Source organism: Siphateles boraxobius, unplaced genomic scaffold, assembly GCF_051911475.1.
Source record: "Siphateles boraxobius isolate OS27281-9 unplaced genomic scaffold, OSU_SipBor_1 31, whole genome shotgun sequence".
Classification (NCBI taxonomy): domain Eukaryota; kingdom Metazoa; phylum Chordata; class Actinopteri; order Cypriniformes; family Leuciscidae; genus Siphateles; species Siphateles boraxobius.
The window spans coordinates 16,036,144-16,050,894 of NW_027508931.1; the positions used below are offsets into that span (position 1 = coordinate 16,036,144).

Below are 14,751 nucleotides of genomic sequence, written 5' to 3' on the forward strand. Positions count from 1 at the left end.
ACTTAATACTTTTAAAAAAGACATGGTTATTAATAAATAAGTTTAAAAAAATTATGAATTTAATATATATATTATTGGTTTTAATGTTGTATTCCTTTTCCCTCCTAAAATATGTTATGTTAACCACGTGTAATAATACAACTGCATTGAAATACTAGCTAGATGGTAATTTAGGCGGGACAAAGATTTGCTTTCATTCTGCACATTTGGCAATCAAAACCCACCTGGCAGACCGACAATCTCGCTAACTCTCTTCCAAGCTTCATTTTTCCTGCTGACGTTTCTGTATGATTCAAGAGTAATATCATAAAGAATGGGGTATTCGGAGACTGCGAGAATCAACTTCTCTCCCATGTTGCCGCGTACGATAGGAATGAAAGTTCCATGCGACTGACACTAGGGGGCGAAATGCGACAATCGTATGCGAATGTCGTGTGCAGTGGAAAGGCGGCTTGAGATGACGGCCATGCTTTCCTGGGCCGCTGCGAGCATCAGACTAGAGTGGAACCTTCCACCCTGTCTGAGCGCTCGCTGCTGGACGATTGGTTTTTGGTTGCGCCCGCTGACTCCTGTCAGTGTCCACCCCAATACCTTTCTTCCCGGATGTGCATCAGGAGATCTCAAAATTCTCGAAGACCCCCGTGTCTTCCAGCGATCCCTCGTTGATCTTCCTCCCCTCGACGGGGCTGCTGCCCATGGATACATTGGGGTCCCCCGGTTGAATGCTCTGTTGCGATGCTACTGTGTCCTCAGAGTGCTTCTCGGCGCGATCCTAAGCACCCGTCCTAAGCCTGTAGTTTTTTCGTTGTGGCGAAATTCTATAGCGCCATAGGACAGGCAGCCGCCTCACCGCATTCCATGGCCATTCTGCTGGTCTACTAGACCCAAATGCTCACGGACATGCACGAGGGGGGACTGACCCAGGGCTCTTCAATGAGCTGCGCGCCGCCACTGACCTTGCTCTCCGAGCGACGAAAGTGGCAGTACGCTCCCTGGGTCAGGTGATGCCCACCATTCTGTGGCTGAACCTGTCCGATGTGCAGGATGTCGGGTGGACCCGTCTGCTCGACACCCCCATATCCCAGGTTGGCCTCTTCGGCGGTGCGGTTGAGGGCTTTGCCCAACAGTTCTCAAGCGCCCATGAGCAGACTGAGGCTTATTCTGCCCCGACGCCCCCGCCGTCCGCTCAGCCCCGAGCCGTGCACCACTCGTCCCCCTCTGTCGTGTGTGCCGTCCCCGGACCGTACCGCTCTCATCCCCCTCAGTTGAATTGTTTTGCAGCGATCAACCTGAAGGACGCCTACTTTTATGTCTCAGTTCTCCTTTGACTCAGACCGTACCTACGGTTTGCTGTCAGGGGGCGCGCATATCAGTACGCTGTTCTCCATTCGGGCTAGCCCTGTCTCCTCGCGCCTTCACAAAGGTTGTCGAGGCAGCCCTTGTTCCTTCATGGGAACACGGGGTTCGCATCCTGAACTATCTCGGCGACTGGCTATCCTAGCTCACTCTTTCGAGACCAGGTTTGCAAACACAGGGACCCAGTGCTCCGGTACCTAGCTCGTCTGGGCCTTCGGGTCAGCTGTGAAAAGAGTAAACTTTGCCTCATGCAAAGAATCTCTTTTCTCTGTATTGACTTGGTCGCCTTCTCCACTCAGCCACTCCACAGGACCTAGCGCCCTTAGCATGTCTATTGCCACGAGTTGCTGGCAGTATGCCTTATTCTGCACCGCTCTTGCGTTGCTCAAGGTCAACGCGTACAAGCCCACTCTGACATTACCGCGTCAGTAGCTTACATCTACCATCAAGGTGGTCTGCGTTCCCGCCGTATGTCGCAACTCGCCCGCCACCTCCTCTTATGGAGTCAGAAGCATCTAGATCGCTTCGAGCCATTTTTCCCGGAGCCCTGAACTGTGGAGCCTACGAGCTCCCACAGCTTCAGCCCCTCCCTGGAGAATGGTGACTCCATCCTCAGTCGGTTCAGCTGGTTTGGGACCAGTTCGGGGACGCAAAGATAGATCTGTTTGGCTCCCACGACTCAACCCATTGCGCTCTGTTTTACTCCCTGTCCGAGGGCACGCTCGGCACGGACAGACTGGCCGCGGGGCCCCGCAAGTATGCGTTTTCCCCCAGGGAGCCGTCTGGCACAAACCTGTGCGAGATCAGGGAGGACTAGGAGCAGGTCATTCTGGTCGCGCCGCATTGGCCCGTCTGGACCTGGTTCTCCGAACTAGTACTCCTCGCGATAGCAACTCCCTGGCCAATTCCTCTGAGGAAGGACCTCCTTTCTCAGGGACGGGGCATCCTCGTCCCGATCTTGAAGCCTCAACGCGTGGCTCCTGGATGAGACGAGGCAGGTTTGAGTACCCTACCACCAGCGGTGGTGGCTACCTTCTCTTCCGCTAAAGCGTCGTCCACGAGACACGCCTATGCTTGAAGTGGAACCTCTTCGTCAACTGGTGCTCTTCTCACCGAGAAGACGTTGTGCTTTCCTTCCTTCAAGAAGGGTTGGAGCGAAGGCTGTCTCCCTCCACCCTCTAAGTATACGTTGCTGCCATTGCCGCACACCGTGATACGGTGGAAGGTAAGTCTGTTGGGAAGCACAACCTGATCGTCAGGTTCCTGAGAGGAGCGAGGAGACTGAATCCTCCTCGCCCTCCTCTCGTTCCCTCTTGGGACCTCTCAGTGGTTCTAACTGCCCTGCAGAGTGCTCCCTTTGAGCCTTTGCAATCAGTGGAGCTTAACTCTCTGGGGTCGAGAAACGCGCCGGCGCTTTTTGCTGTTTTTTTTCCACATAGCAGCAACATAGACTTAAAATACTCCGTCATTTTTGGTCATATAAATAAAATCAACACATGATTATAAACTATAGAGGGTCTTCTTTTTTTTGTGTACACTCACATTAACATCAAAACCGTGTGCTTTTGTAAAATGAAGAAAATAAACAAGGTGTGCTTTCTGCCTCTCTGTCTCCGTTAAAAATTTTTCTGGTGCACGTCTCTAAACTTAAACAAAGCTCAGCGAATACTATTCACACAAGCACGAGCAATATATCTTTATTATCATTTAAGTTTTTACTTTTAAAATATCTAATTCAAAACTAAAATAAATATTCTCTGTTTATGTAATCTATTAAAAAAGAGAGAGGTGTCAGCCGATCTCATTATCGTTCTCTCAGCTCATTATTCTGCTAATGTGACACGCCCACGGAGAGCGCGCGCTATTCAAACGCAAATGATCTGAAGCAACACATGCAAAGTGTCAACGCCCCTCATAAACGCGATAACACAACAAATGTAATCATCAGATTAATGTAGCCTATTTCTTCTTGCGAGGCTGTGTGAGGAATAATCCTGGGACATTTACCTCAGAACATGTACTGTTTTTTTTTCATTTCGAGGAGCAACGGATCCATCTGATAAGTAAGTTTTTTTTATTATTGTTCTAATCGCGATATCATAGTGTATGTAAACCGCAAAAAGACTGTTTAAATATGAATCGCGTCTGTGTGTGAATGAATGAACTGAACAGTTTTTACCAAACCCTATTGCTATACTGAGATTAGTGAAAATCGAAATATGTTGTATGTTGAAATAACGTTAAAATGTCTTTGTATTAGCAACGTATTAAACTGCAAATTAATATGTATGCCCTAATATAGGCTCATAAAAACAAAAAACGACATGCCTATGTTACAGACGAAATATGAAAGACAACATTTCGACGACTAGTTTTGGATAGATTATTAACTGTTAACTGTAAACTAGACTACTGCCACATTGAATAAGCTTTTGTTCACCAATTTCTGCTCAAATGTTATATATTAGGCTATGTTTGTTTTGTCAAAAATAAAGTCATCAACTAGGATGCTATTATAGTGTTTGTTCCAATGTAGGCTTTATTCAAACTAATGAATCCTTAACTTTGAAATATGTATGATAAAATGTATACTTTAGTTTTTACAAAGAAATATGAAATATCCATCTGAGAAGTAAGTTTTTTTATTAGTGTTCTAATTGCGATATCATAGTGTATGTAAACCGCAAAAAGACTGTTTAAATATGAATCGCGTCTGTGTGTGAATGAATGAACTGAACAGTTTTTACCAAACCCTATTGCTATACTGAGATGAGTGAAAATCGACTGAAATATGTTGAAATAACGTTAAAATGTCTTTGTATTTGCAACGTATTAAACTGCAAATTAATATTTATATGCCCTAATATAGGCTATCATAAAAACAACAAACGATATGCCTATGTTACAGAAGAAATATGAAAGACAACATTTCGTTGACTAGTTTTTGGATAGATTATTAACTGTTTACTGTAGCCTAAACTATAGACTACTGCCACATTGAATAAGCTTTTGTTCACCAATTTCTGCTCAAATGTTAAATATATTAGGCTATGTTTGTTTTGTCAAAAATAAAGTCATCAACTAGGATGCTATTATAGTGTTTGTTCCAATGTAGGCTTTATTCAAACTAATGAATCCTTAACTTTGAAATATGTATGATAAAATGTATACTTTAGTTTTTACAAAGAAATATTACACTTGAAATATTGTTATTTTAATTGTTGCTGTAATTGTAACCTTTTTAATAAAATAGCAAATAATATATTTACAAGGTAGATGTAAACAAAATCTTAAAAGGTCAATATAAGCCTTCTCTTCAAATTATTTGTATTGTGTTTTATTAGTGACAAATTTGGGGAGAGGATACATATCCAAAACTTTCTGAAAATACAGTATGAGAATTAACTACACAATTACTAGAAATGTTCACCTTGGATATATTATACAATTTGCAAGCAAAAATACAAGTGGAAAAATACTATTTTTTTATAGATGTTTCCAACTGTGAACCAATTTTGTAGTATATATACACATTTCTTTTCTTGTGTCCTTGTATTCTGTCTTGTGGCTCAGTGACACACCTGTGAAAAGCTCATTATGCAGGCTCATTAAACAGGTCTTTTGTCTTCACAGGTGTGAATCAGACCATTATACATGAGTCACGCCCATTTCGCATATTGCCTTTCCAAACAAAAAGTGTTTTACTAAATTTAAATCAATGTATTGTTTTATGTGAATGATTTGGAAGGATGATTTTCAGATCATTTTGAAGCAAAAATCCTAGGCGAGAACATCCATTAGTCAAAAGTCTTGTGGACACATATTTAGTATGTGTTTTGTGGCCTTATTTCAGAGACTTTAAGTTTTAGTTTTTTCAATAACCATGCATAAACAATATTCTCTCAAAAATACAAACATGTACATACATCTTGCTAACATATTATGGTAGCCCTGTTTGTGCTATATAGAGTGAATTTACACCTTTGCCATTAACATGTTTATAAATAACTGAAAAAAGCACAAATGTTAGAGCATGTCAGAACACCTCCAGGACCCCAAAAACACATAGGACCCCAGAGGGTTAAGTTCCTGTCAATAAAGACAGCGCTCCTGGCTGCATTGGCCTCGATCAAAAGGGTAGGGGACCTGCACACATTCTCCGTTGAGGAAGCGTGCCTGGGATTCGGGCCGGCTTCCTCTCACGTGATCCTGAGACACCGGCTTGGATATGTGCCCAAGGTTCCTACCACTCCCTTCCGTGACCAGGTGGTGAACCTGCAAGGGCTGCCCCTGGAGGAGGCAGACCCAGCCTTGGCACTGCTCTGTCCAGTAGGTGCTCTCCGCGCCTATGTAGACAGAATGCATTGTTCAGGACCTCAGACCAGTTCTTTGTCTGTTATGGTGGGAAGCTGAAGGGAAAGGCTCTCTCCAAGCAAAGGATGTCTCACTGGATAGTGGACGCCATTGCTTGGCATACCAGCAGCAAGGTCGACCATGCACCCTTGGTGTGACTGCCCACTCCACCCGGAGTGTGGTGTCCTCTTGGGCTCTAGCGCATGGCGCCTCGCTAACAGACATTTGCAGAGCTGCAGGCTGGGCGACACCTACACATTTTTCAGATTCTACAATCTCCGAGTGGAGCCAGTATCCGTTCATGTACTCGCTTCAAGCAGCTAGTACTGAACCCTGCTCAGGTGTCTTCACTTGCTCGCCATTCCACTCCACGGACTGGATACGTGCGATATTCTCCTCAGGTGGGCTTCCCCAAAAGCCCTGAGTTCCTTTAGCACTCCTGACGCCGGCGCCAGTGTCTATTGCCTGTGCGTCGGCTAGGTGCCTCCCGTGTGCATGGTCCCTCCTCTGAGCGACCCCCACATGTGTATTTCCACTGTAAGCCTCTCTGAGCATCTGTCTTTCCCTTGGCAAGCCACCCTGCCACCCGTGGGGTTGAAATATTCCACCTGCGACTGGACACCCCAGTGTTCTCCATATGCATCCCTCCAGGTCATATGTGTATCTCTAAGTCCCAACCGGGTTGGCAATAATTTCATATCTCCTCTAAGCTATGGGATATGCTCCCCTGTGTACCTTGGTATTCCTGTGCTAAATAGGAGTCCTTTGTCCGTGCTAGTCTCACAGAATCAGAATCAATTTTATTGCCAAGTAGTGTTGTGCACATACAAGGAATTTGCTTTGGTAATAAGGTGTTACCGAGGCTGCTATATTCAGCACCAACCTGAGAAAAAAAATACAGCATGACGTGAGGAGAGGTGAGGAGAAAAAAAGGCAACCCCCAGACTATGCTCCTGTAAGGAGTACAGTCTGGGAACAGGAAAAAACACCTCAGCAACATTAGCACATAAACAGTACACTCTACAAACAAGACATTGCAACACGGTTGGGAGTGGGGGATGGAGGTAGTCCAGCCCAGGCAAGCAGTATCCGGTCCTGCAGCCCTTATGGAGCTGGTCACAGACCCGCCTGTCAGACTGGGGGTACGAAGCGGCGAAGGCGTGGGATGGGGTGTGGGGCAGGTGCATATCTGTGTATGTGTAAGTTCATGTGTGTGTAGGCCTGGAGAGAGTCGCTAAGCCGGCACCATAATCTAGGAGCCTCAGTCCGCAGGATTGTCGTAGCGATACACAGCAAGTTGCCATGGAGACAACCTTGATCATGTCCCAGGCAGAGTCAACAATCACCAGGTGTCTGAGGAGTCGGGGAAGGATCGCAAAACCGGCTCACTGCAGTGCTCTTCCGGGAGAGTTGTTGTTCCAGCAGCGGCCTTGGCCAAGGCCAGTGCTGGTAGGGGGGTGCAGAAACAGATAAGATTGGGATTGTTTGGTCTTCGGGCGAGTAGCCGCATACAATTTATACAGGCTATTCTCCTGGTCCATTTTGGTCTCTGAAACGATCCATTTGCCTTAGCAAAGCTGTGAGCTTCTCCATGATGTTATCCATATTCTGGTTCATAGACCCAGTCTGAGTGCTGACAGCTCTGCCCACCGCTTCAATCATGACGGGCAGCCTTGCGGGGCTTTTGACAGCTGTCACCGTCTGTTTAGTTCCTCGATAAACCAGGGCAATGCCTAATCCAATCAGCAGAAGACCTGTTATCATGGTGCTAAATAGGTAGATATCTTCAATGTCCTCCACGGAAAGAGCCGCCAGACACACGACCCGCCACCTCTCCCACGCGTCCATCGTGTAGCCAGCTGCGAACGTCCCGGCAGGGCAGTCAGGTTCCCCCGAACCCAAGCTTCTTCTGTCTCACGACAGGGATCTCAGATTTACGCAGGGCACCGGAAGACAGCCGATAAGGTGGCGTGATTAGACTGTTAACCCCATTCATCGTCATCCGACGTAACTCGGAGAGACAACAAAAGGGAACGTTACGTCTTCCTGCCACTTTTCGCTGTACTGCGAGGATCGCCTGAGTTCAGTCTCGACTCCTCAGCAAAGAAACGTATCTGCATGTTGCCAGTGTCCTCCTTTTATACCCACGAGGTAAGGCGGAGATACGCTATGCAAACTCCGCAGACCCATGGCATTTCTTTGCCATTGGCTCGTTTTGTATACTCGAAGTCGATAAGCTTTCTAATCGAAACCCCATTCGTCGTCATCCGACCAATGGCGCCACACCACTGTCCACACTAATGGCCAGTATACATTTTAGTAGCATCAGTTATGCATTTCATAAATAAGTCAAAAATATTCTTTAGTAAAAGAAGACGGGGAATTATGTGTCGTGACGTGCTTTTTAAGTGCCAAATCGTTACAGAATACTGTTACAGCAGCTTTTTAATGTGTCTTTGCCATGTTTTGACAAGCAGGGGTGCAAACAGCGCGCTTTTTGGCGCCTCCCGCTTTTTTCACGTCAGTTTGGGTGACAAAGTCATCGGAAGTCATTCCATAGCTTAATGTGAGGGACAAAAGTCTATTTACATTATTAAAGTATATGGAAACTCGTTGTTCCTCCTCTGCGGTTGTCAATCATTCTCCATTCATATTCAAACAGTGCACGCGCCTCTTGGATGCACGGTATGCACAGTAAAACTCTCTCCAATATGATATATTCACATTATAATGCATGATCTGTAGATAAAAGGCTGTAGTGTTGCATAAAATTACCTTATTTTGTTGGAGTTTGTTGCTGTTTTTAAACGACTCACTACCGTGTGCTTGCTAGATCACACACATCACTTGGACTATGAATCGGCATCAAACAAATCGCACTAGGATTTGTGCGCTCGACATTTCTTCGCTTTTTGACGTGAACTTTTAAATGCGCACTTATGCAGCGCAGCGCTGCACACTGTAACCCCATGTTGCTTTGAGCACTTCATTCTGCACCTGCGAATCCCGTGATGCGCATACACGCTGTGTGCGCTCTGTTTTTCATGTTATCATGGGTTTGCGCACTGAAATATTAAAAGCCAATATATTTTGTTATACCTAGCCTGCTCAATACATTTAAAATAAGCATAATTTAATTGTATATTATTTCTTTGTTGTGTAGGCTCTATATGCACTTCTGAATTCTTGACATTAATATATAAATATAAAATTGTGAAATGTATGATTGCCTGAGAACTAATTGTAATTTGTTTTTATTAACATATTTAGATTTTATAAAATTACTGTGCAGATTTTTTCAAGAATTACTTTTTGCTGCTGATTTATACACTCATTAAGTTTATTAAAAATTCATAATACATTTATGGAATATTTAAAGGTGTTAACTGTAATCTTACACTGCAAAATAATAACTTAAAAAGGATTAAATTCATCACAATTAAGTATCTGGAAATTTGCCGCGGGGCGAGGGCCCTTATATATATATCATATCTATGTAATATACATCATTATATATAATATAATAAAATGTATATTAGTAGGGCCCTACTAATATCATTAGTAACATTAAATATAACACAATAAACCAAAGTATATCAATAGGAGTTTCCTTAAGTATTTCTGATAGTTTTCTACAGGCCGGTTTACTACAACAGTAAAATATAATTCTGAAATTATGGTTTATAGTTTTCGTGTGCCACCCCAATATTTTAAGTGGCCTCATCTTGCCACCCCTATGAAATATTTCTGGAGGCGCCACTGCATCCGACGTAACGTCTCCGTTCCCTACTCAGGGAACGAGGGTTACATACGTAACCAAGACATTCCCTTTCATTGTCTCTCCGAGTTAGGTCGTATTTACATGGTTACATGGTTACTGGCCAGATGGACCAGTCTGCTGTGATTGGTCTACCACTTACAATGCTTGTCGGAAGCTAAACGCCCATTAAGGTGGGCATTAGGCAAATGTGTTACCCAGTGACGTGTAGCCATCACGGAAGTGGGGTTCGAATTCCTGATGACTCGTTTAGGCTGTTCAGAGTCGATTCTTTCTTTTGAGAAACAATAACTTTATTTATCGAGTGCTCTTTCATCTTCATAACTTTGCAGATAGCTGCATTACACATTGCATGAAAGGGAGTATTCGAAAAAGCATAATAGGGGCACTTTGAATATGGTTTGGAAATTTGAGTCTTGAAAAGTATGGAATTTTGAAATGGAAAATGTGTAGGAACCCTGTATTTACCTGATATATGTGACCCAGGACCACAAAACCAGTCACAAAGGTAATTTTTTTTAATTGAGATGTATACATTAATGGAACTTTTATTTATTCAGCTTTCAGGTGATGTATGGTTTGTTAGGATGGGACAATATTTGGCCGAGATACAACTATTTAAATATCTGGAATCGGAGGGTGCAAAAAAATCTTAACATTGAGAAAATCGCTTTAAAATGTGTCCATTTATGTTTGCCATTATGCTGCAACCACTCACAAAAATAAAAATGTTATATATTTATGGTAGAAAATTTACAAAATATCTTTTGTAATATTCTAATGATTTTTGGCATAAAAGATTAATTTTGACCCATATTGTTGGCTATTGCCACAAATATACCTGTGCCACTTGTGACTGGTTTTGTGGTTCAGGGTCACATATATATATAAAATGAAGTGACTTCCAGTGAGAGAGATTCTCCATAGAGACACAGACAAGACACACAGCACACAGTACACTGGACACATGATTGTGACATTATTATAGTACAAGTGGTTCTGAATGTATCTTGTAAATGCAGGAATGAACTGAAGTGAATGAAAGATGAAATGAAATGAAATGTTAAAGTCCCATTTAAAAGAGAGTTGCCAGTCAGTGCAGATGTAAGTGGAGAGAGCGTTGTTTGTATCAGAGGCTGGAAACACTTGTAATCAGATTGTGTCTTTGAGAGCACTGCTTAACGGATGGATGACTTTTCAGGTCATTTCAGTGGAGAGATGGAGGGTGAAAATGTATAGGACGCTCTGTACTTGCAGATAAAGAATTTAAACTTCTGGTGTCTTCAGACAAATATCACCATATATTAACACTAGAACTGCCAGAATTCCATAACTGCTAGAACTGCCACAAGCGGTCATTTTGATCGCCAGATTCCTCTGAAAACTCTATATCTTTAATGATAAATACCCAATTGAGAGATAAATAATGCATTAGGATATCTTTTAAAAACAAAACAACACCAAACTGTACATTTAAACAAGTTTAATTATACGTTTATAAATAATATCATTAGTAGCCTACCGCAATTATCGCATATGTTGTGGGAGAAAGGGGGAATAGGGAGCTGTTCCTTTCATGTTGTAAGAACGTGAAATTGTAGTTCGAGCGATAGGGAATTATGGGTAGTGTAGTCCAAAACCATAGACTGTAAAAAAAGATGGACGACACCCCTTCGCTCTATTCCATTGGCGAGAAGTGAAGCCGCCAGTGTCCCGATGTGGCGCTGACAGCTTGGGACTTGAGTCTGCGCAGTTGCGATTTTGGGACCAGACCTGCACAGTAGTGAGCAGGATAAAGCCACGAAATCAACGCCCCGCCCTCACTCTCGCTGAATCAATCGCAGTACCTCGTTAAAATAAGGTAAATAAGTTACAACTACTAACCACATAGTCATATTTAAAAATATGTAATGCATTAATATATCCTATAGAATTGATATAGTAGTGTTAATATAAGACCTATACTGTAAAATACGAGTAGCCTACTCATATTACAACAATTAAACAACTATCAAAATTTTGTGGACAGCTAAATCAACTTCATATTTAGCTCATGTAGTCTTTTTTAGGTAGGTTAGCATCCTGTGATTTATTCATTTATTTTGCATGCGCAAAAAACTCAAAGATTGATCAGACATACCAGATCGGTTTGCAGATTCTACTGCAGAAAAACCCATTATGTCGGTGTGAAATAATTAATTATAGGAATTTATATATTAAATGTAAAGCTAGCTTTAAAAAAATTAAATGAAAATACAGACACTTTTAGGAAAAGTCAGGTACCAGCAGGATTTTATTTAAATTTTTCAACAAAGTTATTGCAGATTTAAAATTCAAAACGGTCAAAATGACCGTCATGGCCGTTCTAGTGTTCAGATACTGTTTGGTGTAGCTTGGAAGGCTTTTTAAAAAGTGAATTGTGTCATTTAAAACTCTTTGACTATATTCAAGCCATTTTCTAAGTTGGTTTCCCTGAAAAGTGTGGTGCTTTCAAAATATTGTTTTGGGAAACAAAAATTATTTTTCTGTTTTCCTGCTGCAAGTGATGCCGAAATTAGAGGTCAACCGATAGTGGATTTTACAGATAATGATAACTAGGTTGGACCATGCTGATCGATAACCGATTAACCAATTTAAGTTTATAAAATGGATACTGAATAATAAAAAAAAAAAATTAAACTCCAAGTAATCTAGTGCTGTAAACTTAATTACTAAAAGACAAAAACAGTGCTTAAAAAAACTGTACTGTACGTATTTAATGAAATAAATATAAATTTTGAATAATGAAATAAATATATATTAATTATAATGAAATAATGATAGAACTTTCAAATGTTTTACTAAATTTTTAAATTAATGATCTAACAATGAACAATACTACTATGGCATTTATTAACCTTAGTTAATGTTACAGATGGACTCTTATTGTAAAGTGTTACCATTTTATATAAATCCAAACAGTATCTTCTTTGCTTTTTATTATTTTAATGCCAAGTCAATTAGAACTTCTTGCTTATGTACATTCCAGGTTTCAACATAGAAAAATATAGCCTGAGCAGTCTTCTAAATATCTCCTTTTATGTACAAATAGACAGTATATGTGTGAGTAGATGATGACAATTCTGTCATCATCTATGGGTGAATGGTTCCTTTACCAAACACATGATCAAGCAGGTCCTCACATGCTCACTCTTTCGGCAGTATTTCTCCTGAAACCTCCAGTGTTGATCTAATCCATCCTTTGCACTTAGCTGTCCAGACCTGGATACTCCCTTCCCATGATGCCCTGTACGTCTGACAGCTTGTGCTGTTCAGTATGGGGCGATGCACTGGGTTTCACACTCATCCGACTGTGTCTTATTGAGACAGACATGTCGTAATGGATGCCATCTGTGCTCATCCTGTTCAATAAAGAGCTCACCTCGCTCTCTCTCCCTCTCTTTGTCCTTTCCTATGATAGCACAGTTTACAGAGACTTGATTTGGATCAGTATGTCTGGAAATAGTAAGCCTTTTCGTTTATAAAAATGAATCTGCACTTGCTTTCGTTTATTTATGTTCTGGTGATTCTCTAAAAAAAACAAAAAACATGTTACTTTTCTAATCTACTATATTGCTGAGTGAAACAGGATATTCAACTTGAAAAGGTTGGACAGGACTTGATTTTATCCAATTGGAAATGGATTGATTTGTAAAAAAAGAAAAAAAAAGTGGGCATTCAATGTGAGAATGGAGCCTGATTATGTTCTAAACTAAAGCCTATATACGTAGCTATTTAGCTATTGGTTTATTTTATAATCTTATCCAAAGCACAACAAGAAGAGAAGCTCACACACATAATAGAAACATATTCTTATTAAAAAATACTAGGGCTGGGCGATATGGAGCAAAAAATATATCTCGATATATTTTGCTATATCTCGATATACGATATATATCTCGATATCTTTACAGGACAAATAACCCCCCAAAAACTTCTGCAAAAACAAATATGCCAAAATACCACAGTCTTTTTTTTTAAGTGCAAAGAGGTAGGCAGTTCATGTATGAACAAAGTGCTTCTGCGACATTTAAAAAAAAAATCCCTGTATACAAAATTAATAATTTAACTGTAAAATAAAGGAAGAAATAATACATATTGTCTTCTTTTCATTCAAAAATGAAACAACCCAAGGTAGGCATTGCATATAGGAACAAAGTGCTTCTGCGCTTTTTCATTGTTGAATGAGACAACACGCAAGCAGTGTTGACAACTATTTTCAAAAGAAAGTAGCTAACGCCTTCCTTAAAAGTTAAATGTCGCTAGATAACGTCATACGCCAATTAGCATAGTCATGACGTCATCGCGTCGTTCTGCCTGCCTGCCTAATGTGTTTTCTCTCTAAATTCATGCTGACATTCTGTATTTAAACATAATATAATATGATATAATATAATATAGCCGAATGTCCAATAAAGCTGTTCTCATTTCCTATATTATTTTTGTCAGACAATAGAACAAGTAGCTATGATAGTGAATGACTACATTTTTTTATATGTGTAATTGAATTGAGAGAGTTCGAAAGAAAGGAAATTAAAAAGGTCAAACAAAACTTTAAATATAAAACAAAAGAGAAGCAGATAAGTGACAAGTCCGTGGAAAAACAAAAAAACTGGCGCGCGCTCAACACATGAATGTGCTGCTGCTCGTCTCAGCCATTCACTGAACAAGGTTGACGCAGCTAGAGAGAGTGACGATAGGGAGAAAGCAAGAGCTCGCGCTTGCAGAACAGCACTGGCAACATCTGGAGATTACTGGGGTTTGTCTAAAAAGTAGCTAGATTTGTCACTAGTCGCCTTTTTTATAATTTATTTTTTATGTTGCTAAAGGGGTCTGAAAAGTCGCTAAAATAGCGACAAAGGCGCTAAGTTGGCAACAGTGCACGCGAGGGGCGGGGGAACAAAAGCAAGGAGGCGGGGGTGAGCACGAGCACAGCACAGAGAAGGCAAACAAGCAAAGTGGCGAAATCAGAGTTAAATATAAACAATATATCGATATATACGATATGTCAAAATCCATATCGTGTTTAAAAAATATCTCGATATATTTGAAATATCGAGATATCGCCCACCCCTAAAAAATACTTTATTTAGAGGCCAAATGCAAAGACAAACATTTTTCTAATTCACATCAGTCTCGTGACAATGTGAATCGAAAACGTTTTGTCTTTGCATTTGGTCTCGAAATAAAGTATTTTTTTTGAGAAATCTTGTACTATTATGTGC

At 41.2% G+C, this 14,751-nt stretch overlaps 1 protein-coding gene and 1 long non-coding RNA gene across 7 annotated transcripts in view; one reads left to right on the top strand and one right to left on the bottom strand.

The window, feature by feature from the left end:
* Positions 1-14,751, bottom strand: part of LOC143696964 (uncharacterized) — a 466,435-nt gene that overhangs the window by 222,851 nt on the left and 228,833 nt on the right. The gene's annotated exons all lie outside the window — the stretch shown is intronic.
* fam168a (family with sequence similarity 168 member A) overlaps positions 1-14,751 on the top strand; it is a 93,702-nt gene that overhangs the window by 55,925 nt on the left and 23,026 nt on the right. The gene's annotated exons all lie outside the window — the stretch shown is intronic.